General features: G+C 39.3%; 1 pseudogene across 1 annotated transcript; it reads left to right on the plus strand.

The window, feature by feature from the left end:
* The first annotated feature begins 1,635 nt into the window (after positions 1-1,635).
* On the plus strand, positions 1,636-19,509 carry LOC309662752 (pyridoxal phosphate phosphatase PHOSPHO2 pseudogene; annotated as a pseudogene). Its single transcript has one exon. The product of its transcript is annotated as a pyridoxal phosphate phosphatase PHOSPHO2 pseudogene (transcript).
* Positions 19,510-21,179: the final 1,670 nt, after the last annotated feature.

Here is a 21,179-nt window from a genome sequence, read left to right on the forward strand (position 1 = left end):
GCTTATGTAATAGTTATCCTTAGAATGGCTATGAGTCAACATTAAAGATTGGCTAATGCAACTTGCACTTTCAATACCCTTCTCCTTTGCCTGACAATTATAAAGGCCTGTTCTTCTGTCTGGACCGCAGTCATGAAGCCTGGAGACGTGGCAGCTTCCAATGCCCATGAAGCAACATGCATAGGCATAAATGCCAACAAACTAAGTGTGGTGGAGTAGAGACATGAGAGAAGCCTAGGTCCCCAAGGTCATTATTAAACCCTCCTACCCTGCACTCTTAATGCCAAACTACTCATTATGCTTGGCAAATATGCCTTTAGGTTTTTCATCTAGAGCTAACTAGCTCTACTGTATTTTGCAGTTGAATACATTCCAGATCAATACAATGGCTTTAAGTGTAAGAAAATCACAAAACCTTAAACAAAACAGAGATTCCATGCCATAAATGTTTCTTCATGAAAAACTTAAAAATTTTTTAAGTCTACAAAAACTGAGCTATTGTCCCCAGTTGAGGAACTTCTCACTTCCCTCCTTTATCCTGGAAAAAGGCACCAATCCTCTCATACTGATAAAGTGAACAATGATGTCAAGCTAGAGTCTTACAATTCTATTTGCTTTTATAATTCTATCTTCTTTGTCACTTGCTTGCTCACTAATTCTATATGCTTGCTGCTTGCTACAGTTCTTTTTTATGTTTAATATTTCCTCTCTTTTCTCAATCCTTGTTGTCTGCCAGCACGGAGGAATTTCATCACATAAGCCACCTGGGTCCAGACTCTGTCCCAATCCCAAGCTATATTTGGCAATATATAACAAGGCCTGGACCAATCAGTGTGCAGAGTGTAGAGCTGGTCTGGTTTTGTAAAGTTTCTCTTGGTACCTACCAACAAGGAGTACCCTTATTGGCCAATCTTATTTCCACCAACCTATTAACCACCCAGATTTCTCCCTTAATGTCCTGAAAATAGGTATACTTTAAGGGACTCTTGCATAGGATCATGACAGGCTCTGATGAATGCCTGCAGCTCCTGTTCCCCACTTTCAAATTTAACATAAGAATGCAAAGTACTCTATTGCATTTGAAACTATCCATATTTATTCACGTAGCTGTGGTTTCCATAAACTATACAATATACAGGTGTACATATTTAGTCTGTTCTAGAGGAAGTGATTTTTTAGGGCAGAATCAGTTGAAGTGGCTATTATCAGATTTTTTAAAATAAAAATGTTTATGTGTTATTAAAATATAAAGCAAAATTATTTTATGCACAGTGGTCACCTCAGCTTACAGACCTAGGATTTTCATCACTGATAGGATATACAAAACAATTGAATCACACTCTACTTCTAGCCAATCAGAACCCAGCAATGTTTGTCTATTTGCAGGCTGTACCCACAGAGATGCTGACATATTCCAGCAATCATATTTTTTATCACTAAACTGACATATTCCAGCAATCACATTTTTTATCACTAAAAATAGCTGAGATAGCTCTTGATAAGCAACATAAATCTACTATAAAGGAACAACTAGCAAAATCATTGCTAGCCCAATCCCCCTGAAAAATCTACAATTAGAAAAGAATATTCTGAGAGCAGAACATTGGAATCAGGCTGGGGAAAAAGTCTTGAAGACCAGAGCCTCATATTCACTCTTCTATTCCTGTGAAACCCAGCCTCCTTCCCTGAGGTTCACAGGATCCAAGACCTATCTCTTCTCAGTCTCTCCCTGTGTGGGCTGGCCTCTCTCCGTCAGCTGCTGGATTAAGAGTCTGCATCAAACTACAGGGCACCCGAAACTATATTACAGGTCTCCCTTTTGATTCCTGCCAAGAAGATGACCACAGAGTTGTATAGTTATTTGGGATGGGGGGGGGGATGGAAAATTCAGTCAATAAAGAGACTATCTGAAAAATATCAAGTGGTGACGTGAATCACTTTCAACCTCAGCACAAGGGCAGGATTCATGCAGTGCTCCACAGGCACTTTTCATGCAGATAATCTTTCAGTTTGGCTTCAGCCATATCTGCTTCCTAAACACTCATTCTGCATGGGCAATCATATGCATCCTTGCCTTGCTAGAGTGTGGGAGTATGGGCCTTTCCCGATGTCTGCGCTCTCCTTGCTCTGTCATCATACAGCTCACCTCTATCCTGCAGAGTTCCTCCAGGCTGCTAGCCACACATGTCAGGCTCTCCGGAGAGCTCTTTTACCACCAACCACACGGTGGATTCTCTGCGTTCAGCAAACTTCCAACCAGGGATTAAGATGCCCGTGTCCCCTCCTTGCAGACACTCTTGACCTCTACAAGTAGACTCTTTGAGCCCCCCTCACTTGGACCAGTTAAATAAGAGACAGAAGGAAATTCTAAACCCTCTTTACCCATAGGAATTTCCTCCATTCTATCTTTCCATAATTTATTTTCCTACCTTAACTGATGGAAAGGGACACTGAGGACAAGAGTCCCAGACCAGTTTTTGCTCTCTTTTTAGTAAGTCCCACATAGATGACTATAGCACATCTCTATTGCTTTCCACTTCAAGATTTCCACTGGAATTCTCAAAGAAAAAGAAATGTTCCACTCAAAAGTTGCTATATATTTAAAGAAGTTAAGAAATATATGCACACTTAAAGGATTTTTATCTAGGTTTTGAATTTTATAACATTAATAATCTGAATATTAAATTAAAATTTGCTTAATAAATAGTTCTTTCTATCTGCAAAATCACCTTCCTGTGATGTTAGAAATAACTCAGCTGGGGAATTCCCTGGTGGCGCAGTGGATAAGAATCCGCCTGCCAATGTAGGGGACACGGGTTCGATCCCTGGTCCGGGAAGATCCCACACGCCACAGAGCAACTAAGCCCGTGCGCCACAACTACTGAGCCTGCTCTCTAGAGCCCTCGAGCCACAACTACTGAAGCCCGCGCTCCACACCAAGAGAAGCCACCGCAATGAGAAGCCCGGTGCACCGCAACAAAGAGTAGCCCCCGCTCACCGCAACTAGAGAAAGGCCACGTGCAACCCACCGCAGCCATAAATAAATAAATACATTTAAAACAACAAAAAAAGAAATAACTCAGCTGATCCTTGTCACTACTAAAAATTCCTGCTGCAATGCCCCACCCACCAGATCAACCTGCCTAGATGCTATGAGTCCAGAACCACGATGAGGTTTCTCAGACTCTTAAGCGCTGATTTGGATTGCTAATTACCCTCCACCATGCCTGGGCAAGGGGCAAACACAAAGCACTGAAAATTCCTCCAGCCCATATGCTACTGCTGCTTCCTCCCCACCAGCCCATCACAAGGTCTCAGCTTGCCCTGCGGTAGAGCCACAACAGTTTACAACAATCAATTCCTCCAGTATGTGGGAAGCTGTAATACAGCAGATATAAAATATTTCTAAGAGGTCTTTCTCAAGGGAAAGAATCAACTACCCAGATATTTTGATCTTTGTTTTAGGTTCTCAAACACTTCTTCTTCCCAGAACCTACTCGGTTAAAAATATCGATGTTCAAAGGTTTGTTTTACTATCCATTCTCTCTATAGAAGTGGAATAAAGTAGTTTGGCCAGAAATAGGACATTGATCCCCAAATTGTAGGTGATGGAAAGACATAGAAATCATAAAACAATATGTCCTACTTTGTTTCTAAGTCAGAAATAATAATGAATGATTCTAGAAATAATACTTCTTACAGTGTGAGCAGTGAAGACAAGTTATGGAATGCAGAAATCTCAGGGTCTGTGACGTGTGTCAATTGTTAAAAACCGTTAAGATGGAAGGTACTTCTTATCATCTAAGATGTAGGGCTGACTAAGTGTGCAAAGCTCATCCCCACCTCAAGAGTTTCTTCCTTTTCCCTTCGTCTAGAGGCTGTCAGTTAGCTGCTACTTCAGGTCACAGAGGGCTCAGCCCTGCTTTCAACTTCTCTGACTGCCCATGTCGAAGTCATCCCTCCAACCTCACCCAGTCAATCCTCACCATAATTCCTTGTATTAGATACCTCATAGTGAATACCACAATCTTAAATAATCGTATTTATTTACTCTTCTGTTCATTGTCTGAACTCTGCCCACTGAATGGGGGTCTCTGTAGACTGGGGCTGTAGCTAATGTGCAGTGCTATACCACCAGAGTCTGGGACAAACTCTGCATGGTCGACATTCAAAGTATTTGTGGAGTAAAAGATTGAAAAGGTTTGTTTTTCTTTAATGCCTTAATTAGGTATTCACCAGGTACCAAAACTCCTGAATATTTAGAAAGCCCTTATTCCATAGAGCCAGTGGATTAACTGATAATTCCCTCTATTTATGTAACAGAATACCTCTCACTCTCCTAACACAGGATGCAAACACAGCTAAATTCATTTTCTTCCCTAATTAATCCAGCTGCCTCACAGAAGGAAAGTTCAATATCCTACTCCTTGGCTATTGAAAAGAAACAATGAAAAACCACTGCACTTTCAAAAGGATTTGCTACTCAAGTTGTTTTCTTACCTACCTCATTTTACCAAGACGTACTATTTATACTTTTTATTCTTTCATTTATAGGCACCTGTATAACCTAATATTTTTAGAAAATTTTTGGAAAATTAAATGTTAATTTCATTAAATCTTTCAAATAATATTTTTGGTACTATGTTTTACGTTTTCAAATATTATAAGTATATTTTCATGTAATTAATTTTCAATTTATTTATTATATAATTAATATTTTCAATTTATTAATTGGTGGATCTTGTTGAATATAACATGAAATTTTTGTAATTCTGGAACACATTCCAAATCGTTTAAAACTATCTCTAATTCTTTGGCTGATTGAAGGTGCTTTGCTCTCCAGCACATTACAGATCACAAGTGTTGATAAGAACTGAAAAGAAATGCCTACTTCTAAAACATGGAAAAAAGACAGTTTTCATGTTCAGTGCTTCTTAACGACATTCTCTTTTCTTTGCTCCTGCAGGACTCTGCCTTAAGAGGAATGCATTCTTTGACAATAGTTGAAGGGTAGAAAAGGGAAAATCACTAAATGAACATCGTAATTAGTCCCACCATCCCACTCTACCGTGTATCTGAAATCAGAAATCCCAAAACAGCCCCAAATTCTTTCTTTCTAACAAGTCTATCAACCTTATCACAAACGTAAACCCTGAGGGTTTATGGTGCCTCACTTATTAAAGGAGACTTCCCCTTAGATGCGAGATTTTTTTTAACACCTTGAGGCTGTGGACTTTTGTAAGATTTGAGATGGTGATGGGTGAGGAATACGCGTTTCTTTTATAAAGTGGAAGAAGCACTATTTTGAGCGTAGGTAAATTCTCAGGCAGATACAGTTTAGGGAATAAAGTCCATACACATCTGGAAACTAAGGATCTAGAAATTGATATTCTTAAAACTCTTTTTGTCCATGAGTAGCTCTAATCCGGTTTAAAGGCTGGTATATTAAAGCACCCATCACCTGACAGACCCAGAGTGACACTCCTCCATCTCTCCTTGGGGTACAACTTCCTTTTAAATTCCAAAAACTCAGGAGTCTTATGACATCCCCTTTCCCTGGGCAATGGATCTACTGAGTAGCCCTCTCAACTGGGGTTGTTATCAGGGACTGCAGGAGGCCTTATCTCTACCCTTGTGAGGGAAGTTACCCTCTTTACTCAAAGGTGATTTACCTTTCTAAAGGAGGCAGCCCAATTATTATAAGTTGTCTACACTTAATCTCTGGGGCTGAGGGCTGGTGGAGTAAGGTGAGCTATACTTAGTGATTTCAAGTTGAGTTTTCTGGCATATACCTCACAGAAAAAGAGATTAAGAACATAAATTTTCTCTGGTGCGGTATCCTACTCTACCTAACTTTGCTAACATTAGGAAGGATATACTTGAATAAAGCAGTCTTGATAGATAGGAGTAAGCAGTATTGCTTAAACTTATTGGTTTGATATGGAAATGATTCCCTTGTGAGAGCATCCTAAGTACCCAGACTTTACTGTGGGGTAGAGAGAAGAGCTCCACTTGGCTGTTTCCATTAGTTAGCTCATTAAATTATGCAAAAGTGAGTCAGCACAGTAAGAATGGTAAGGGCTTTAGAGTTGGAAAGATAAGATTTCCATTTCTGGTCTGGCCCTTGCCAGATATATAATCTAGGGCAAACAATCAAGTTTTAGTGTTGCCAACTATAAAATGAATATTAAATTACTAACGTCAAAGGATTTGGGAAGATTAACCGAATTAACATATGTAAAGCAGATAGCACAGCCACAAGCCTGGCATAATAGCCAATTAATAGAATGTTAGCTCCTTTTCTTTATTCATCATTTGCTGCATCCAAAATTATTCAAAAAAGAATCATATATCCCTACTTCTCTCAAAACAGAACCCTCCTACACTGTTGGTGGGAATGTAAATTGGAGCAGTCACTATGGAAAACAGTATGGAGGTTCCTTAAGAAACTAAAAGTAGAGCTACTGTATGATCCAGCAATCCCACTCCTGGGCATATATCCAGAAAAGATGAAAACTCTAATTCTAAAAGATACATATACCACAATGTTCATAGCAGCACTTTGCAATACCCAAGACATGGAAACAACCCAAGTGCCCACCAACAGGTGATTGGTTTAAGAAGATATGGTATATATATACCTATATATGTATATATATACACAATGGAGTATTACTCAGCCGTAAAAAAGAATGAAATGCTGACATTTGCAGCAATATGGATGGACCTTATTGTACTAAGTAAAGTAAATCAAAGACAAATATTATATGATATCACTTATATGTGAAATCTAAAAAATAATACAAATGAATCTATATACAAAACAGAAACAGGAGAGCCCACGGGAGCGGCGCTGAGGCCAGAATGCCTGTGGATCTCTGGCCTGGGTCAGTGATGAGCCCTGGGGACCCGGCCAGACCCGGCCGGGCCAGGCCTGGCGCTCCCATCAGCATCCAACATGCGCCTCCCGGGGAAGGACACCCGATTAGGTCCCTGCCCCTGGTTTCGGGCTGGACCTGGCAGGTATGTGGGAGAGCAAGGCCTGGGCTTGGCGTGTGTGACCCACAGACCTCCTCACGGGGGGAAGGTTTTCTATCAGATGATCCATCATAATAATGCTGGAGTTAAGAAGTCTCCATTCTTTTGCTTGGAACCAGAAGACTTTTCCCCCTGCACATAGAGTAAGAGTAATGTTGGTTAGAAACTGGCTAGTGTTTAAAACTGAAGATTGTTATGACTGTTTAACCTAAGCTCCATGTTGAAGTAAGATTAATTGTCTTGTAAATACTAAATTGGGGTAACCCAAATCTGTTTCTGGAACCATGAAAATTTCGTTGGTTTTTGACTCTGACAACACAATCATAGATGATAATAGTGACACCTGGATTGTACAATGTGCTCCAGAGAAAAAGCTTCCTATTGAACTACAAGATTCTTATGAAAAAGGATTTTGGACAGAATTTATGGGCAGAGTCTTTAAGTATTTGGGAGATGAAGGTGTAAGAGAAGATGAAATGAAAAGGGCACTGATATCAATGCCTTTCACTCCAGGGACGGTGGAACTTTTAAACTTTATAAGAAAGAACAAGGATAAATTTGACTGCATCATTATTTCAGATGCAAATTCAGACTTCATAGGTTGGGCTTTAGAAGCTACCAATTTTCAGGACGTGTTTGATAAAGTCTTTACAAATCCAGCAGCTTTTGATACCAATGGTCATCTCACTGTGGAAAATTATCATGCTCATTCTTGCACTAGGTGCCTCCAAAATCTTTGCAAAAGTGTAGTTTTGGTGGAATTTGTAGGTCAAGTCACAACAAGGAGTGAATTATACACGAACTGTTTATATAGGTGATGGCAGAAATGATGTCTGCCCAGTAAACTTTTTCAAGAAGAATGATATTGCCATGCCACGGAAAAGATATACTTTACAGAAAACTCTTTCTAGGATGTCTCAATATCTTGAGCCTATGGAGTCTTCTGTTGTATCTTGGTCTTCAGGTGTTGAAATAATTTCTCATTTACAATTTCTGATAAAGGAGTAATATGCCAACAATTGAAATGTGTATCAGTTAAGATTAAATACAGCAGCATAAAACTAAAACCCCAAATAACAGTGGCTTTAAAAAAAGAAAAAAAGTTTTCCCTCTCACTTAAAAGAATTTCAGAGTTAAGTATCTCGAAGTTTCTGTGTTGCTCTACCAACCTCAGCACTTGGCTTCCAACTTATGATCCAAGATTGCTGTTCAAGCTCCGTCCCTCACATCAACATTCTGGTCAGCAAGGAGGACAGTGAGAGAGAAGGTTGAACTCTCATTTAAATTTCATTAGCCAATACTTAGTCACAATGCTCCTACCTAACTGCAAGGAAGGATGAAAAATATAGCTTTTATTTCAGATGGTCATATGCCTGGGAAAAATGGAAAAAAGTAGAGTACAAAATTGAGGTAAGTGCAACTAGTGGTCTACCAAAGGTGGTTAATAGGTAGATTATATTTTTAAATTTATTCCCAGAGAAAATAGTCTTATATTTTACTTTCTTTGGCATTTATTTCCGAAGTATGTCTAGCAGTTACAGATCTTCAAAATGAGCCTAATGCTTAGTTCACATAAGAATACACTACTTTATAAAGCAGAAACTAACACACCATTGTAAAGCAATTATACTCCAATAAAGATGTTAAAAAAAAAAAAAAAAAGAATACACTACTTCCGAATCAGTTAATTTTAGAGATAGGGATGCAGTATCTATTGCCCAAGTGTTCATTAATTTCACACTTTCCTTTTGAAATGAAATACAAATTAATGTTCTTCAAGTATTTTAAAATTATATCATTATTACAGACTATAACTCCAGAATGCTGATTTAATCAGTATGTTATTTCTGTTTGTCAATGAAATATTGAGTGATACAATACATAATTTGTAGGAATACGCAACATTTAAGAAACTTTCATATAGGGATATCAGCAAACTATCAACTGACCTAGAAAGTTTTACAGTACTATGTTAATTTGTAGGCTCACATGTTTTAGGCATAAACATGCCTTATGTAATAATGTTAGGATTTTCTTTTCCATATGGAAAGCTCCAGAAATAAAAATGTTCAATGTAATTTTATGGGGAAAACAAAAACAGAAACAGATTCACAGACATAGAAAACAAATTTATGGTTACCAAAGGGGAAAGGGAGTGGGGGAGGAATAAATTAGGAGTATGGGATTGAAAGATACATACTACTATATGTAAAATAGATAAGCAACAAGGATTTACTATATAGCACAGGGAACTACATTCAATAATTTATAATAACCTGTAATGGAAAATAATCTGAAAATATGTACATATATATGTTTATAACCAAATCATTTTACTATACATCCAAGCTAACACAATACTGTAAATCAACTACACTTGAATTTTTAAAAAGACAAATAAATACTTCCCTCAGAAGATACAAAATGTTGAGAGACAGCTGGATACAGGAACAAAAAGTTAAAATGGAGTTGATTAGAGGCTATAAAAAAAGCAGGTACAAAATCCTATGGAAGCACAGAGCCAGGAGGCAGGAAGGCAGCCTTTTATATTCCATATGATTTAATTCAACTCAATATAACAAATTATCACTGAGATCCTGCTTTCTGCTCAGCATTATTGGGTCCAATGGACCATTCAGAGTATAAACTTTGAACTCTGTCCTCTGATAGTTTATATTTTAGTTCAGAAGACGAGACTTACAGGAAATACAATACTTAACAAATATTTATTGAATGCCTATTATGTGCCAAGAAGTATACAAGGGGAACTATGGTCCCTTCCAGAGCTAACATATAGTAGTAGATGTTAATAAGTAAGAAATTAATCTATTAAAGAATTAATGTCACCCATTGATAAGGTGCTAAGGGGTAATAGAGAGGGTAAGTGCCCTAGTAGATCACAGAGGGCAGAGAAAAGCATTCATCACTGTCAGGCCGCCCTCAAGTTCATCCTGAAGACCCAGGCAGCCTTTTCTAAATATATTGAGTGAGAAAGAGATCCTTTTGGTTTTTGCACATCATGTAATTTAATATCTCTACTTTTCCCTGAGGCCATCAGTGATGGAACTGGCCCCACTCTACCAGGGCTGTGTATTTCATTTGTGATATACAAACCATTCTTTCTTATCAGATTTTATACATGTAAATATGGTCACTGTTCTAGCTTTTCTGAACTCTGCTCATATATGATCACCACTTCACCATGTGACTGAAGGTGACTGAGTTTGGTCGAGTGTAGAATCATATGAATTGATTAGGTTTAAGGAATATTTTAAATTCCAATCCCAAAGGAGAGTTCGTAACGATGGATATCAAATATTACAGCTTTTACATATGACTCAAGATAATGGAGCTGACATGAGAGTATGGATCCTGATGTAATGCCTGTAATTTTCCTAAACAGAAGACATTTTTTATGGTAACTTTACAGAGCAAAGTACATTATGCCAGCCATGAGAATTCCAAGAAACTGTCAACCTTAAAAGAAATCTTCCATAGGGCATAGGGCTAAGAAATATCCTCCAATTTCACTAGTATTATTTACTTGTGATTTGAGAATTCTTGGAAATACTATTTTATTTACATGTCTGGTAACACAATTTAGAAGACAAATCATCTTTCCTTTCCATCCACCATGCTGACCATGCCTCACGTTGCCTCGTGCCTGGCTCATCTCCAGACCATCCACATCCAGGAGAAGGTGGCGGTACGGCAGGGAGTAAAGAGGGGAGACACTGGAAACAAACTGTATACACCGCTGGGCTCCACTACTTGTCTGTGACCCTGGGAATTATTAACCTCTCTTAACATCAACTTCTTGATTAACGAAGTGAGGATGACAGCATGGTCTATGCAGGATTATTACGAGAATGTCATTAAGGAGGTGATGACCACAAAGCATCTGGGCATCAATAAACAAAGTTATATAATTATTGCAACAGGAAGATTGAAGCAACTCTTCAAGTGAGGATAAAGGCACTGAATTTGGGGGGAACAATAGTCACTGATGTTCCTTAACTTTAAAGCCAATAGTTTAACATTCTCAGGTACCAAAGAGATCAGGTAAAGGTGTCCAAGAGCTCTTCTTAAAAAGAAAAGACATTTCACAAACAAATCCAGTCAATCTAAAGATGATTTAAGAAGCCTTAGTTAGCTTAATAGTCAATACAGAAGACCATGGAGCAGAGTCTACAGAGATCTGAGGGAAAAAAAGGGATTTAAGAATATCCTATCCAACTTGCTTTGTCCATAAGCATAAAGACAGCAGATGTTTCTAAGCATGCCAGAACTCAGAAAATGTAACTCCTAGAAGCAAATATAGAGGTAAGATTACATAAGCATGAGAATCATGGTTACTGAACAGACTATGATTGTTATAAACCTTGAAGTTGTAAAAATAATAATATAACAATGAAAACTGGGAAGAAAGACAGAAAAAGGTGAAAAAATGTGAGTGTTAATTTTGTCATCTTTCACAGTAGAGAGTTAATTGGTAGAGTATAAAATTTAAGCATAAAGTTTTAAAAAATATAATCACTGCAAATTCTCACTGGGTTTCACATCCTCTTATTTTTATATACAGAGAGAGATCTTATAATATTTAAAATAAATATATTTCTTATGGTTAAAAAATACTTATCTGAGTATTTATAAAATCCTATTTATTTGTGCTATCCTTTCAGTTGGATTTCTATTTCTTTTTCTTCTGTAAAAATTGAGAGAAACTAAATGTAATAATTTAATTAAAAATAATAAGCCTTATCCTGTTTAATAAACTTTATCACTTATTCAACTGTATATTTACCTATCTCCACCTCTATATTATATATATTACATCATAGCATATTATATTATATTGTATATTAGAGTGTTATCTAGAAAGCTATTCACCTAATGTTAATTATGGTAATTTCTCTGTGGCAGGATTCAAAGTAATATTTTAACTTTCTTTGTTATCATTTTCATTGCTGTTTGAATTTTAAACAATGACAATGTGCTATTTGTTTTTTAATTTGGTAAATTCTTTTTTCTTTAAAAATATTTTAAAAGAGGTTCTTTTGGGAGTAGAACTTGGCTAGAGAATGCTTTTCATATAATGCATTTGGTACCATTTGGGTTGTTTGTGTGTGTGTGTGTGAGTGTGTAAAAATACTGACATGTATTCTTTTACACAAAGGAAAAAAAAAGAAGGAAGGAGGGTTGGGAGGAAGGGGAGAGAGCAAGGAAAAATATGTTATGCATGGTATAGTAATAAATTAATTCCTAATTCGTCTCAAGTGCAAGGAGACCAATCTTTAGAAGCAGGGGAAATTCAGAGACTGTATCAGATACCTCTTGTGGACCACTTTAGATTTTCCTCACTTCACTGACATCCGTGCTCCACTACTTCACATAAGCACCACCATCAGTGCCCTGCCTCTTGCCCCTCTTGCCTCCCGTCCCAAGTTTGCCTATTAAAGTCATCATAGGGACTTCCCTGGTGGTCCAGCAGTAAAGAATCCACCTTTCAATGCAGGGGACGCGGGTTCAATCCCTGGTCGGGGAACTAAGATCTCACATGCCACGGGGCAACTAAGCCCTCGTGCCACAACTATTGAGCTCGTGGGCCTCAACTAGAGAGCCCACATGCCGCAACTACAGAGCCCACGCACTCTGGAATCTGCACCACAACTAGAGAAGAGAAAACCCACACGCCACAACTGAAGAGAAGTCCACGCACCGCAACAAAGACCTGATGCAGCCAAATAAATAAATAAATAAATATCAAAGTCATCACAGAACCCCATCTAGTCTCCGCACATGCACAATCCAAAAGTACGTGGAAATTAACTCCCTGTGAGGTAAATTTTGACAAGTGGGATACAGGAACAGCAGATACATTTTTTCTTTTTTCTCTCCAGTGGATGAGCCTAAGATCCAGTTTCTTCTATGGAATTAAGCAATTGGTTGCATTTAACCATTGTTATCTCCCTAAGGTATTCTAGAGAATGTTGACCATCCTGCCCTGTCTCACTCCTTTATCTCTCTTGCCCATCCCATGGGATTAAACTCTCTAATAAAATGATAGGTCTACTCCCTCTATAATCGTTTTCCTGAGGCTCTACTTTCTAGAAACCAGGTAGGACAGGAATTCTATTTCTCTACATAGTAATGTGAAAATCTAACTCCACTAAAAAGAGGTGGCATTGCAAACTACAGGCACTTTAAAAAGATTTATTTTCCTCTTTAGGGGTTTAGACAAAGAACTAATGTGTCTCCTTGGGAAACAAGTATTTATGTGCATTGAGAGTGTGCACACACGTCTGATAGAAAAGTTCCATTTATAAATTGGAATCATAAGAGAAATTCTAGATCTTACTCTCGTAAGAATACTTTAAGCAACCTGTATTTGTGCGACTTGTCACACCCTTCCCGTTTGACTTGGGGTGCCTCAGTTTCACCTCTACTTCTCTCCCTTCTACTCCACAGGACTTGGAGTTCCAAAAGTGATCACCAACTGTTCTAGAAGAGTCTCCTTTTACCAACTGGCACCTTTATTCAAGCTGTGTTCCAAAGGATTATGATGGGGGATCACTTAAACTTGGAAGTGTGTACTGAGGAGAGCTCCTGGGAAGAATGACCCCAAGGGTAAGGAACGGAAACTTCCAAATTTGGATGTAGGATCAGAAGACAAAGCTTATGACAGAAAATTGCTTTTGAAAAAAAAAAAATCACAACCTGAGGATAGGAGAATTAAAGTCCTTTTTGGAGAAGATCACTTTGTCCAAATCATGTATATTATCTGGGGTATTTATAAAGCACACTAACATCTTCAGTACTCTAATATGAACTAGTTTTACAATTTTCAAGCAGGGAAAAATGTGACAAGGGAATGTCATATAAAACAGAAAAGTTTTTTGGCGAAGGAAAAAAAAATGCTCAGGGTCATGAGCATTGACCCTGAGAGGAAAGCCCAGAAGTAGTTTTCCCAGTTGGGTTACCTGGAGAGATGGAGAGGTTGACTATAACTAAAAGTAAGGACCAGGGCATTTCATAAAAATTGATAGTAGAGAAATTTTGTCACATCATATTTGGAAAAATTGCCTAAAATCTGGTTTGGCTGCAAACAAATCCCAAATTGTGGATAGTTTCATTAAGAGGTATAAACCATCTTTTCAAAGAAAGTCTGTCTGTATTTTTTTTGCATAAGGATTCACAAAGAGCTACCACATACATTTGTACAGGTTGTACATTGCAGGACACATAACAATCGATATGAATGGGGCCCCCAGGAGCTGTATATGGACAATTCCCACACTGTATGCAGCTGCCCTGCAGTTACAATTGATGTGCATCTAAAATTTGGGACTTTATTTTCTTATTTATTTTAAAGGATTTTAGTTAGAAATGTCTTTTAAACAGACAATGGAGCTATTCTAACAGTAACACACGCTGTTCAGTGGAAGCACCTCTGTCCTAAGTTTCACCTTTAGAGCCTTCTGCCCTGACCCTATACCACTTGAGATTCTTGACCTCTGCATTGATTTTATGTGATTTCATCCTGACCTCTGCGTTGACTGTACGTGCTGTAGGATGTGGTTCTAGGGAGGACTTGCCACCAGACTAGCGTTATTATTACTATTATTATATTCCATGCTCCTTAGAGACAGATTCAGGAGAGGATCCATAGTTCCATATTCTACATTGTCTCGTACCTTGTAGGTACTCAGAGTTATTAACTGAAGGAGTGATGAGAGGAACTAAATCTCTAACTTCCTTTGCGTCTTCCTTCCATAGCAACTGAGACGGGATAACACCCAAAAGCAATATTATGAGCATCAACTAAACATTTTTCTAAATGATCGAGTTTCTTCTTTCACAAGTACTGCTTAAAGCAGCTGAAGAACTAAATGAGGGTTTTGAAATAAAGCTGAAGAAGTCTGGCCAATAATTCCTACTTTCCTAATCAGGAAGCCATGGTCCCATGGGCTGGGGCTGCCCTGCAGGCCAAAGTTCTGATTGCATACATTGCATACGTTGGAGAAGCTCGTTACTGCGTTTGTGAGCACAGGGAAAGCAGTGAGACAGACCCCTTGTGGGGTGTCTCAGCCTGATGGCTGGGAGATGCCTCCAGAGGCGGGACCTCATTCCAGAAAGCTGCTCTTCCTCATATACGTCTTCTCAGAGTTGTGATGGATGCCTGTTATTTAAACTCTTGAAATGTGAGGGGACAGTATCTAAAACGAGTGTAATGAAATGCAGCCTTATTCAATTAGAAAGATGAAGCGTGATTTTGAGAGGCAGAGTATAATTACATGGTTGGAGCGTTTCCAGGAGGTTGTGGATGGCACCTCAGCTGACTCTGGAAGAAATACACTCAGACTGAGCCTGGGCAGTTCATCCTCCTCCTCCTCACAAGTGCTGCAGACCCTGGTCTTACGATGACCGTAACACCCCACAGTCTCAGCTGAGGCCCAAATGCCAGTGCTCTCAACTTTGCACATGTATAAAGCCATATCCGCAAAACACTGACGAAGGCTGAACCCACACTCTTTTCTGATCTGCTGTGGCTAGGGGTCGGATTGGGTGAATAAATATGAAGACACATGGGAATCTGTAAAAAGCTATGTAAAACTTATGTATCGTTATTAATATTAAAAGTTGTTCATGTTACAATTTCTCTTACATAGGTCAGATATATTTAGAATTCTCATTGCAAACATAAAAACAGGGCTATATGTAAAACTTATCATTATTTCACAGCACTTGCTCTCCTTCAGAGATAAGTTATGTCATAATTCTATCAATATAAAACATTTTGCATTATTTTAAATGGGGCCTTTATAAACTTAATTCATTGCAAAAGTTTATGTTTAAATTCCAAATACTTCAAATTTCAATCAAAATATTATTTATTTGGAGGAGAAAAAAAAAAGACTCTGGAAGGCTTGCTGGATTGGAGAGCAATTAGATATGAAAGGAAAGTAACTCAGGTGTTGGCTAAGGAGTAAACAAGGGGAACATGGTATTCATGGGTTGACGAGTAATCCCAGGTGGGTCTCAAGAGACTGTCCTACCAAGGACACTCAACTATGTGCTTAGAATCTCACTGCTCCATTTGGGACATGTTTTACCTGTTTTTTTCTTGCTCATTAACTCTTCTCACTCCTTTCAGAGATTAGACTTTGACTTCCGACTTCTTGTGTTTACGTTAACATTTTGAATCCTGGCTCCCTTTTCCTCATTTTCGCAATTATTTTTGGAAGGTTTACACTAGGAATTCTCTAACTTCAGCTGCATCAGAATTACCTGGAGAGCTTGTTAAACCAGACTGCAGGGCCACAGAGTTTTTTTTCCAACAGGTCTGGGGAGATAAGAGGGAGAAGTAAAAATTGCTTGTCTAGCAAAAGCTCCCAGTGATACTCATGCCGCTGGTCCAGGACCCACACTTTGAGAACCACTGTCCTCCACTACACATGGTGTGGGATTCAGGCTATCACTAACTCTAACAACCTTATAAAGTTAGATATTTTTCATCCCCATTCTATTAATGAAAAAACTGAGACTCAGGAAAGTGTAACAGCTTGGTGAAGGGCACACAGCCAATGGGGATAAGCTAGGAGTCTCTTACATCAGTCTATGTTCTTATTTTCATTTTATATATCATTCATGTTATTTTCTTCACAAACTTAAGGCAGACCCTAAGATTCTTATAACTATTTATAAGGAAAGAGAGGAATCATTAGAATTTTATCTCCCAACTTCTTAGCCTAAGAACGGCCTCAGTTTGTGGGTGAGAAAACTGCCAGCTGCTACTGCTTGAAATGCATCTCCCTGGCACCGATGCCCCCCTCATTAGGTTAGCCACGTGACAAGCAATTAAGGAGAGCTATGCCAATCCCTCTCAGCACCTGCAACTCATTATGGAACCACACAGCTCAAGTCCAAGGGTTCCATTCAGAAGAAGGGTATAAACAGACGATGCCTAATTTGTCAGGGATCCCTAAGGCCCATATTCAACCTCCATTAAGAAAAACGAAGATTTATGCAAAAGCTATCTAATATTCTCCATAGGGGAGTCCACAGACAAAAAATTCAGCTGCATTCAGCAATCAAATAGCCTTTGCCTTAGCAGACTATAGCATTTTGGAGAGAACATCAACCATTCTTTGCCCGTGGAAGAAGACTTATAAAAGTTGTAATGCAATGGCTTGGGCTAAAAATCTACCTCAAAATTTTAGGAAGTGTTTTAAATTATCCATAACCAAAAACAATCTTCATAATCATAGCTATATATATACTATATCAATCTATCTGACCATTTGAGTGATGGCGTAGTTAACAGTATTGTTACTGTCTGCTATCACTAGCTGACTTCTAGCAACTGCAAGCTTCATTCTGCCCCAGCTGGAGCAAGTCAATCCCAGTGCATGTACTTAAGAAAATCTAGATCCCTGCGCTGAGGTTCAGTAAAGCAGTGTGATTGGTGGAACGTACCCAGTGAGAGAAACATCCAGTCAAGCATCTGTCAATGACAGAAGGTAGTGTTCAATGTCATGACATGTTCTTGGACGGCACAGAGAATGTTTGCACTGGATGTTGAATTTAGTATGCCTAATCTGCTTTATCTAAATTGTGTGGCAGGTGACTCCTATCAAACTTGTTATTACCCAGAGGAAGGGAGATGTGTACAGATAAAAAATTAGACATCTACTACAGATATCTTCAGTACACGCGGAGGAACTGATCTTATTCCGAGCTGAGGACAGGTGCAATCCTGCCCATGCCAGCCACCCTCGAGGAAACCTGCCCAGAGAAGCTCGAGTGATTCCCTTTATTTCATTTGAGAGAGGACTGCCCACCCTCACTTATACCAAAAAAATCCTCCATGGACAGAACCCCGACTGCACTTAAAGGAAGACTGCCCTCAATGGAAAGAACCCAGCCTGCCAGCTCAGTCAGCACCTGACTAATGGGAAAGAAAGTCCTTCTAAACTTAACATTTTCCTTCACACATGCCAATTACAAGATGATCTAGAAAGATGCTGGGGGAACTCACAACTACTGAGGGATTGCGAAGTCTAGAGACATTGGATTAATGAGTAAACAAAGGAAGATTACAAAAATTGCAGTGAAATCCATCTCAAAAGATGGAAACCAAGATAAACCATCAGAATAATGTAGCTGACCCAATGAAGATGTCCTACCCAGCTCAAACTGATGGAGCTTCTGAACGCCCCTTTGTGTGGGCATGGGATAATAGGTACTTATAGAGCTCAGATAGGTCAAGGTGAGCAGTATGTCTCATGTTTCTCTCTGTTTAAAAAGGGACAGTGTCAGAATATCACATTGAAGTCACAGGGAAATTACTCTTAGGCGAGCAATCATATTCTAATCTGTATTCTAAATAAAGCTCCATTCCAGAGGAGGGTGTAGAGAGATTTCGGATGACCACATGGCCCTTAGCAGTGTGGGAAATTACTCTTATTGTTCAAAAACTAGGATAACATCACACAGTCTGTGTTTTGAGTGTCCAAAAGTTGAAGCTACCAGACCCATAAGAGAAAATTAAAGGAAAAGATGTTTAGGGATCCAAAATCTGAGGTAGGGAAAAAAAAAGCCAGATCCAGAGATCTAATACAGAATTATGTGGCTAACTTGGAACCAGGCTTCAGTGGCTGAAATATGGCCAAAATTATCAAAGCAGAAGTTATGCTGATCCAGACATAATTACACAAGCCATCTGCTTTTCTGATGTTATTTCTCCCCTTCATGGTTGGTCCTAGAGATAATGCTCTGAAAATGCCCAGTTCACTGATAAAGTATGTTCTGGCTAAGTCAGGCCCTAGCCAAGGCTCTGGCCAAAGTGGTCTTCATCAGAGCAACGGCAGGACATAAGTATTCTATAGTACTGGGGAGCATAAGAAGAGGCACATAGCAGATGCTGAATAGATATTTGTTGGGTGAGTTTATTTAACTCGAGGAGCCCAGGCAAAGGCACAAAGCAGATGATCGATGGATATTTGTTGAATGAATGGTGGTATTCAACAGCTGGTGGAATATGCAAGTAGATGGTGGATGGTGGGAATAATAAGAGTTGAGGCTAAGGAGGTGGTTATTCATGGAAGGAACTACTAAAGAATTTATACTTTATCCTAAGGATAGAGGGGAGCCCTTGAATGGTATTAAGATGAGGTGTGAAATAATCCTATTTAAAATATTGAAAGAAGGACTTCCTTGGTGGCCCAGTGGTTAAGAATCCGCCTGCCAATGTGGGGGACACTGGTTCTATCCCTGGTCCTGGAAGATCCCACTTGCCGCGGAGCAACTAAGCCCGTGCGCCACAACTACTGAGCCTGCACTCTAGAGCCCGCAAGCCACAACTACTGAAGCCTGCGCACCTAGAGCTCGTGCTCCACAACAAGAGAAGCCACCGCAATAAGAAGCCCGCGTGCTGGAACAAAGACCCAACACAGCCATAAATAAATAAATTTATTTTAAAGAAAAAAATACTTAATTTTTTTCAGTAGTTGTGGCTCTCAGGCTCAGTAGTTGCGGCACACGGGCTTAGTTGCTCCGTGGTATCTTCCCAGACCATGGCTCGAACCCATGTCCCCTGCATTGGCAAGCAGATTCTCAACCACTGGGCCACCAGGGAAGCCCAAAAATAAAGTATTGAAAGATTGCTCTGGCTACTACGAAATGAATGAGCACAAAGGCAGGGGAAGATGCCATAAAACTATGGCAATAATCTAGTTGAGACGTGAGAAAAAGGAAGCAGAAGCAGGAATGGGCCTTCTGTGATTAGATGTCAACTGATTCCCTGGGTTCTTACTCAAAAGACTATTATCTGAAAGGCTCTGTCTCTTCCTTCAGCAAATGCAGGGGTATCTGATCAGCAGTCTCCACCTCGGTGCCACAGGCCTGCATCAGGCTTCGTGTCACGTGTGCCCCACTGATCACAGATTTGTTGGCTATGGAAATGAATGTTAATCTGGTGACTGTTCTGGAAACTTGGGGAAAGGAGAGAACTTTAACTAAAAAATGCCAATGTTTAGACTTCTTGTTGAGTCCTTGGCTAAGGATAAACCTTCCCTGAATTTGCTTTTCCCCACCCACCATACCCCAGTAAAATAAGGGACTTATAAGGCTCAGTTGTTGAGTCAGAGCTTGCGTCAGTCCCTAGCATCTTCTATAACCCCAACAGTATTGCAGCTCCATCAGCCATGAAGAAGAAATAGCAATGTAATTACAAATGTCATTTGCATCCTACAACATTGCTGCTTTACTGGGAGCCCTGGAACCTAGGAAAACAAATTTCTGTCATTAATCTGCTCATAGTTCTATAAACAGGCTGTTCACATTCCTTCTTCTGCACCTCTTCTCCCTCTGTATTCCGTCCTTAGATAGTCCACACCCCTGTTCTGTTTCTATAAAAATAATGTTCATCCTCAGGACCCAAATGAAACTTCGTTCCCTCAAAGATGCCTTCCTCCGGACAATACACATTCTGAGAGATGGCTTTCTCTGAATTCCTGCTGATGACCTCTTGGTATCTACTGAAAGAGAAAGCAAGCGAGAGATACTGAACAGGGAAGCCATAGCTCTCAGAGTCACTTTCTATTGGAGAGACAGTTAAGTAATCAGGTGCAGTAAACAGAAAAATGCCCCCCACTAAAGATGTCCGTATCTCAGTCCCCAGAACCTATGACTGTGTATGTTACATGGCAAGAGGGAAATGAGGTTGCAGATGGAGTTAGGATTGCTAATAAGCTGACCTTAAAGACATTATCTTCGATGATGCAAATGGGCCCAATGCAATCACAAATGCCCTTTAAAGTGGAAGACAGAGGCAGAAGAGGAGGTGAGAGCCAGAGAGAGATTGGAAGATGTGGCAATACTGGCTTTGAAGAAGGGGCCATGAGCTAATGAATGAAAGCAGCATCTAGAAACTGAAAAAGTCAAGGAAATGGTTTCCCTGAGAGCCTCCAAAGAATGCAGCCCTGATTTTAGTTTTAGTTGTGTGAGACCTATCTTGGGCTTCTGTCCTCTAGAACTTTAAGATAATGAATCTGTGTTATTTTAAGCCACTCTGTAAAAATTTGTTACAACAGCCACGGGAAACTAATATATGAGATAGCCAGCTTAATGCCTAACAGAAT

This window comes from Balaenoptera physalus, assembly GCF_965194825.1.
Source record: "Balaenoptera physalus genome assembly, chromosome: 6".
NCBI lineage: Eukaryota > Metazoa > Chordata > Mammalia > Artiodactyla > Balaenopteridae > Balaenoptera > Balaenoptera physalus.